Source organism: Copidosoma floridanum, unplaced genomic scaffold (assembly GCF_036245765.1).
Source record: "Copidosoma floridanum isolate Cflo_tuat_1 unplaced genomic scaffold, Cflo_Japanese_pri ptg000001l, whole genome shotgun sequence".
Classification (NCBI taxonomy): Eukaryota; Metazoa; Arthropoda; class Insecta; order Hymenoptera; family Encyrtidae; genus Copidosoma; species Copidosoma floridanum.
In genome coordinates, this window is record NW_028321878.1 from 26,791,888 (window position 1) to 26,798,341 (window position 6,454).

Sequence of the window (6,454 nt, forward strand, 5' to 3'; positions counted from 1 at the left end):
TGCTTGTATTATTTTATTTAATTGTGTTAATAGTTCAAGCAAACAGAAAGTGCCTCGGGTTGTAAGGGGATTGGCGCTTGTTCTACATTATTAATTTCATGAAAAATTAATGCGTCCAGAAAAGGCCCTGGGTTGTGTGGGGATTGGAGCTTAATTTTTTTCATTTATCGTAATAATTAACAAAGCAACCAAAAAGCGCATCAGGTTATGTGGGGATTGGTGCTTGTGTTATTTTATTTATTTTATTAATAATTAAAGTGACCAGAAAGCAACCCAGGTTGTCTGGAGATTGGCGATTGCTCTACTTTATATATTGTGTAAATTCATAAGGCAACTAGAAAGCGCCTTAGGTTGTGTGGGGATTGGCTATTGCTCTACTATATTTATTTTATTAATGATTAATGCGTCCAGAAAGCGCCTGGTGTTGTGTGGAAATTGGCGCTTGCTCTACTTCATTTATTATATTAATGAGCAGAACAACCAGAAAGCGCTTTGAATTTTGTGGAGATTGTTGCTTGTGTTATTTTAGTTAATTTTATTAATAGTTAAAGCAACTAAAAAGTGCCCCGGATAGTGTGGAGATTAGCGCTTGCTCTACTTTATTTATTTTATTAAAAATAAATGCGTCCAGAAAGCGCCCTAGGTTGTGTGGGGATTGGTGTTTGTGTTATTTCATTTATTTTATTGATAATTAAAGTGACCAGAAAGCATCCTGGTTTGGGTAGGAATTGGTGCTTGTGTTATTTTATTTAATTCTATTGATAATTAAAGCGACTAGAAGGTGCCCTGGGTTGTGCGGGCAATCGCGCTTGCTTTACTTCATTTATTTTATTAAAAATTATGCGTCTAGAAAGTGCCCTGGGTTTTGTGAAAATTTGCGCTTGCTCTTCTTTATTTATTGTTATATCGAACAAAGCAACCAGATAGCGCTCCGGGTTGTGTGGGGATTGGTGCTTGTGTTATTTTATTAATTGTATTAATAATTAAAGTGACCATAAAGCACCCTGAGTTGTGTGGGGATTGGTGCTTGTGTTATTTTATCTAAATCTATTAATAATTAAAGCTACCAGAAAGCGTCCTGGGTTTTGCGGGAAATGGCGCTTGCTCTACTTTATTTATTTTACTATTAATTCAATGGACTAGAAAGTTTCTCGATTTTGTAGGGATTGGCGCTTGCACCTCTTTATTTATTGTATTAATTAACAAAGCAACCAGAAAGCGCTCCAGGTTGTGTGGCAATTGGTGCTTGTGTTATTTTATTTACTTTATTAATAATTAAAGCGACCAGACAGTCCCTGGGTGGTGTGGGGATTGGCGCTTGCTCTACCTTATTCATTGTATTAATTAACATAGCAACCAGAAAGTGATTTCGGTTGTCTGGAAATTGGTGCTTGCGTTAATTTAATTATTTTATAAATAAATAAAACGAATAGAAAGTGCCTCGGGTTGTGCGAGAATTGGTGCTTGTGTTACTTTATTTAATTTTATTAATAGTTAAAGTAACCTGAAAGTGCCCCGGGTAGTTTAGGGATTGGCGATTGCTCTTCTTGATTTATTGTATTAATTAACAAAGCAACCAGAAAGCGCTCTAGGTTGTGTTGGAATTAGTGCTTGTGTTATTTTATTGATTTTGTCAATAATTAAAGTGTCCAGTAAGTGCTTTGGGTTGCGTGGGGTTTGGTGCTTGTGTAATTTTATTTAAGCATATTACTAGTTCAAGCGACCAGACCGCGCCCCAGGTTGTGTGGGGATTGGTGCTTGCTCTACTTTATTTATTGTATCAATGAACAGCGAAACCAAAAAGCACTTCGGGTTGTGTGGAAATTGGTGCTTGTGTTATTTTATTTATTCTTTCAATAATTAAAGCGACCAGAAAGAGCCCAAGGTTGTGTGGAGATTGGCGATTGCTTTTCTTTATATATTGTACAAATTCATAAGGCAACTAGAAAGCGCCTTATGTCGTGTGGGGATCGGCAATTGCTCTACTATATTTTTTTTTTAATTACAATTAATGCATCCAACAAGCCCCTTGGGTTGTTTGGGGATTGTCACTTGCTCTACTTTATTTATTGTATTAATCAACAAAGAAACCGGGAAGCACTTATGGTTGAGTAGGAATTGGTTCTTGTGTTATTTTCTTTATTCTATCAATAATTAAATCGACCAGAAAGCGCCCTGGGTTGTGCGTGAAATGGAGCTTGCTCTCCTTTGTTTCCTTTATTTTTAATTTAAAGGACCAGAAAGTTCCTCGAATTGTGTGGGGATTGGGGCTTGCTTTTCTTTTTTCATTTAATTAATTAACGAAGCAACCATAAAGCGCTTAAGAATGTGTGGATATTTATTAATGATTAAGGTGACCAGAAAGCATCCTGGGTTGTGTGGGAATTGGTGCTTGTGTTATTTTATTCAATTCTATTGATAATTAAAGCAACTAGAAAGTGCCCTGGGTTTTGCGGGGAATGGCGCTTGCTCTACTTTATTTATTTTATTAAAAATTATGCGTCTAGAAAGTGCCCTGGATTGTGTGGGGATTTGCACTTTCTCTTCTTTATTTATTGTAATAATGAACAAAGCAACCAGATAGCGCTTCGGGTTGTGTGGGGATTGGTGCTTGTGTTATTTTATCTAAATCTATTAATAATTAAAGTGACCAGAAAGCGCCCTGTGTTGTGCGAGGAAAGGCGCTTGCTCAACTTTATTTATTTGACTATTAATTCAATGGACCAGAAAGTTACTCGATTTTGTGAGGATTGGCGCTTGCACTACTTTATTTATTGCATTAATTAACAAAACAACCAGAAAGCGCTTCGGGATGTGTGGGGATTGGTGCTTGTGTTATTTCATTTATTTTATTAATAATTAAAGCGATCAGACAGTCCCTGGTTTGTGTGGGGATCGGCGCTTGCTTTTTCTTATGTCTTGTATTAATTAACAGAGCAACCATAAAACGCTTCAGGTTGTCTGGAGATTTGTGCTTGTGTTAATTTAATTATTTTATTAATAATTAAAACGAATAGAAAGTGCCTTGGGTTGTGCGGGAATTGGTGCTTGTGTTATTTTATTTTATTTTATTAATAATGAAAGCGACCAGAAAGTGCTCTGGGTTGTGCGGGGAATGACGCTTGCTCTTTTTTGTTTCTTTTATTTATAATTCAAATGACCAAAAAGTTCCTCGGATTGTTTGGGGATTGGCGATTGCTTTTTTTTATTTATTGTATCAATTACCAAAGCAACCAGAAAGCGCTTTAGGTTGTGTGGGGAATGGTGATTGTGTTATTTTATTTATTTTATTAATTATTAAAGTGACCAGGAAGCATCCTTGTTTGTATGGGAATTGGTGCTTGTGTTATTTTATTTATTCTTTTAATAATTAAAGCGACCAGAAAGCGCCCTGGGTTGTGCGGGGAATGGCGCTTGCTCTACTTTATTTATTTTATTAAAAATCATGCGTCTAGAAAGTGCCCTGGGTTGTGTGGGGATTTGCGCTTGCTCTTCTTTATTTATTGTAATAATGAACAAAGCAACTAGATTGCGCTTCGGGATGTGTGGGAATTGGTGCTTGTGTTATTTTATTTATTTTATTAATAATCAAAGTGACCTATAGCAACCTGGGTTGTGTGGGAATTGATGCTTGTGTTATTTCATTTGATTATATTACTAGTTCAAAAGACCAGAAAGAGCCCTAGGTTGTGTGGGGAATGGTGTTTGTGTTATTTTATTTATTTTATTAATAATTAAAGTGACCAGGAAGCATCCTTGTTTGTATGGGAATTGGTGCTTGTGTTATTTCATTTATTCTATCAATAATTAAAGCGACCAAAAAGCGCCCTGGGTTGTGCGGGGAATGGCGCTTGCTCTACTTTATTTATTTTATTAGAAATCATGCGTCTAGAAAGTGCCCTGGGTTGTGTGGGGATTTGCGCTTGCTCTTCTTTATTTATTGTAATAATGAACAAAGCAACTAGATTGCGCTTCGGGATGTGTGGGGATTGGTGCTTGTGTTATTTTATTTATTTTATTAATAATCAAAGTGACCATATAGCAACCTGGGTTGTGTGGGAATTGGTGCTTGTGTTATTTTATCTAAATCTATTAATAATTGAAGCGACTAAAAAGCGCCCTGGGTTTTGCGGGGAATGGCGCTTGCTCTACTTTATTTATTTTACTATTAATTTAATGGACCAGAAAGTTACTCGATTTTGTGGGGATTGGCGGTTGCTCTACCTTATTCATTGTATTAGTTAACATAGCAACCAGAAAGTGATTTCGGTTGTCTGGAAATTGGTGCTTGCGTTAATTTAATTATTTCATAAATAAATAAAACGAATAGAATGTGCCTCGGGTTGTGCGAGAATTGGTGCTTGTGTTACTTAATTTAATTTTATTAATAGTTAAAGTAACCTGAAAGTGCCCCGGGTAGTTTGGGGATTGGTGATTGCTCTTCTTAATTTATTGTATTAATTAACAAAGCAACCAGAAAGCGCTTTAGGTTGTGTGGGAATTAGTGCTTGTGTTATTTTATTGATTTTGTTAATAATTAAAGTGTCCAGTAAGTGCTTTGGGTTGCGTGGGGTTTGGTGCTTGTGTAATTTTATTTAAGCATATTACTAGTTCAAGCGACCAGACCGCGCCCCAGGTTGTGTGGGGATTGGTGCTTGCTCTACTTTATTTATTGTATCAATGAACAGTAAAACCTAATAGCACTTCGGGTTGTGTGGGAATTGGTGCTTGTGTTATTTTATTTATTCTTTCAATAATTAAAGCGACCAGAAAGTGCCCAAGGTTGTGTGGGAAATGGCGCTTGCTTTTCTTTATTTCCTTTATTTATAATTCAAAGGACCAGAAAGTTCCTCGGGTTGTTTAGGGATTGGTGCTTGTGTTATTTTATTTTTTTTATATATAATTAAAGCAACCAGACAGTGCCCTAAGCAGTGTGGGGATTGGCGCTTGCTTTTCTTTAATTATTGTATTAATTAACAAAGCAACCAGAAAGCGCTTCAAGTTGTGTGGGAATTGGTGCTTGTGTTATTTTATTTATTTTAGTAATAATTAAAGTGACCAGAAAGCAACTTAGGTTGTGTGGAGATTGGCGATTGCTTTTCTTTATATATTGTACAAATTCATAAGGCAACTAGAAAGCGCCTTATGTCGTGTGGGGATCGGCGATTGCTCTACTATATTTTTTTTTTATTTACAATTAATGCATCCAACAAGCCCCCTGGGTTGTTTGGGGATTGTCGCTTGCTTTACTTTATTTATTGTATTAATCAACAAAGGAACCAGGAAGCACTTAAGGTTGTGTAGCAATTGGTGCTTGTGTTATTTTATTTATTCTATCAATAATTAAATCGACCAGAAAGCGCCCTGGGTTGTGCGTGAAATGGCGCTTGCTCTCCTTTGTTTCCTTTATTTTTAATTCAAAGGACCAGAAAGTTCCTCGAATTGTGTTGGGATTGGAATTGCTTTTTTTTATTCATTAAATTAATTAACGAAGCAACCATAAAGCGCTTAAGAATGTGTGGGAATTCGTGCTTGTGTTATTTCATTTATTTTATTAATGATTAAAGTGACCAGAAAGCATCCTGGGTTGTATGGGAATTGGTGCTTGTGTTATTTCATTTATTCTATCAATAATTAAAGCGACCAAAAAGCGCCCTGGGTTGTGCGGGGAATGGGGGAATGGCGCTTGCTCTACTTTATTTATTTTATTAGAAATCATGAGTCTAGAAAGTGCCCTGGGTTGTGTGGGGATTTGCGCTTGCTCTTCTTTATTTATTGTAATAATGAACAAAGCAACTAGATTGCGCTTCAGGATGTGTGGGGATTGGTGCTTGTGTTATTTTATTTATTTTATTAATAATCAAAGTGACCATATAGCAACCTGGGTTGTGTGGGGATTGGTGCTTGTGTTATTTTATCTAAATCTATTAATAATTGAAGCGACTAGAAAGCGCCCTGGGTTTTGCGGGGAATGGCGCTTGCTCTACTTAATTTATTTTACTATTAATTTAATGGACCAGAAAGTTACTCGATTTTGTGGGGATTGGCGGTTGCTCTACCTTATTCATTGTATTAGTTAACATAGCAACCAGAAAGTGATTTCGGTTGTCTGGAAATTGGTGCTTGCGTTAATTTAATTATTTCATAAATAAATAAAACGAATAGAATGTGCCTCGGGTTGTGCGAGAATTGGTGCTTGTGTTACTTAATTTAATTTTATTAATAGTTAAAGTAACCTGAAAGTGCCCCGGGTAGTTTGGGGATTGGTGATTGCTCTTCTTAATTTATTGTATTAATTAACAAAGCAACCAGAAAGCGCTTTAGGTTGTGTGGGAATTAGTGCTTGTGTTATTTTATTGATTTTGTTAATAATTAAAGTGTCCAGTAAGTGCTTTGGGTTGCGTGGGGTTTGGTGCTTGTGTAATTTTATTTAAGCATATTACTAGTTCAAGCG